Source organism: Lithobates pipiens, unplaced genomic scaffold, assembly GCF_037356315.1.
Source record: "Lithobates pipiens isolate NorthernLeopardFrog02 unplaced genomic scaffold, aLitPip1_a1.2 Scaffold_18, whole genome shotgun sequence".
NCBI lineage: Eukaryota > Metazoa > Chordata > Amphibia > Anura > Ranidae > Lithobates > Lithobates pipiens.
The window spans coordinates 63,491,554-63,493,355 of record NW_027507758.1 but is presented as its reverse complement, the minus strand read 5'-3'; positions in this window follow the sequence as shown (position 1 = coordinate 63,493,355).

Sequence of the window (1,802 nt, the reverse complement as noted above, 5' to 3'; positions counted from 1 at the left end):
AGTTTTTTAACTACTGTATTTCCTATCTTTAAATACATTTTACTACATAATGGAGATGCCCCTTTGTTTATATTGGTGAGAATTTTGGAGAGTAATATAAGGAACCATTGGTGATCCCTGGGGACCTGCAAGCCACAGGTCACGTAACACCTTGCCGACAAATAAAAGAGTTTATTACATGTGGCATATGTTCTGGAGTGCCCATGCGGGTGGCAATATGTAGGAAGAACAGCAAGGAAATTGGCCACATTCATAGGTAAACATATAAATAATATAAGTACATATAAATTACACCAGGTAGATTTAGGAGCTAAGGATATTACACCCAGGTGGTCTCAACATAGAGATTGGCCTAAATTATTTTATTTCAGATTTTTATTATATTTTTTTTAGAAGATCCTCTTTTTTAGCTGTACATTTTTAATCTACATGTTCTAATATTTTTTATATATGTATTCTTAATATTCTTTATATTTTCCTTTCATGTCCTACTTTATGTTTTAACGTTGCATTAAACCCAAAATGAAAATTGTACCATATTGCAGCTTACCCATGATTAGATGTGGCTGCATTCATTTTCTTATTTAGGCTTTTTCCATCTGCATTCCCCTGCTTATCTGGCTAGTAACACACCTTCTGTATTTGAGTTTCCCCACCTGTGGATGAATGAGCACAGGGGGCGCAGCAGACAGCAGCATTCTCAGCCTGGGGGAGGTGAGTGTTAAATGAACCATCAGATTTAAATACACTAACAAACTGAAGCCAAACTCCAACTCTTACTTTATAATCAGCTATAGAAAAATAAAAATTATTTTCAAAATAAAGGTTTTACATGAATAAATAAACCATGAAAAATATATAAAGGGCACTAACTGAATAGTCAAATAAAATGTGGACCAGTAACAATTAAGTGGATGAATAAATATAATTAATAAATGTGGATAAAATGCATGAATTATTGTCATTAAATGAACAAATGAATTAAACCAAGTATTATGTGATCAAATATATACAATTGAAATGTGCATAATAATCAAATGTGTAATAAATAATCATAAAAATTCATAAATTTCTTTTGCTCACTGCTCAATTTATTCTCCAACACCGTGATCCTGAAATTATAAGTGCTCCAATGCTTCAAACCAACAGTGCTCCACCCGAAGTGAATTATGAATGTGCTCACCAGATTTACTCCGCCAAAAATGACCATTAAGCATGGGTATTAGAAATGCCACTTCGCTCATTTCATAGATCAGTCTCCATCACGATCATGTTCACCATCTTCCTCTCTCCTCCATATATGGATGGGTACAGCCACGATCAGAAAAGCATAGGTATATAAAACAAAAGCTCTTCAATATCATGTATCCTCCATCGTATTCAGCATCTGTCTCCTTCTACCATCACAGACTCTGTGAAATTGGCTTCACCAAAAAGAGCCACAGAAGGCAAGTATAGTTTAATATTGTATTTATTATAAAAGGCTGCACTTCCATACAGTCAAATCGGCACAATAGCAGCTCAGGGGTCTGTAGAATCGATCCCGCACCACTGTATAACCAGTGGCGTGCCATCCAGCAACCTGGCAGAAGTGAGGGGCTCCTATCTGTTTGTGTGTCAAGCCTCTCTTCTATGCATTTCACGCGGTGCGTGCATCATCAGGAAGTGGGCATTCAGGAAGTCCCCACTTCAGTGGTTTGTCTCATCCACGTAAACTGATACAGTGCCTTGCGAAAGTATTCGGCCCCCTTGAACTTTTCAACCTTTTGCCACATTTCAGACTTCAAACATAAAGATATAAA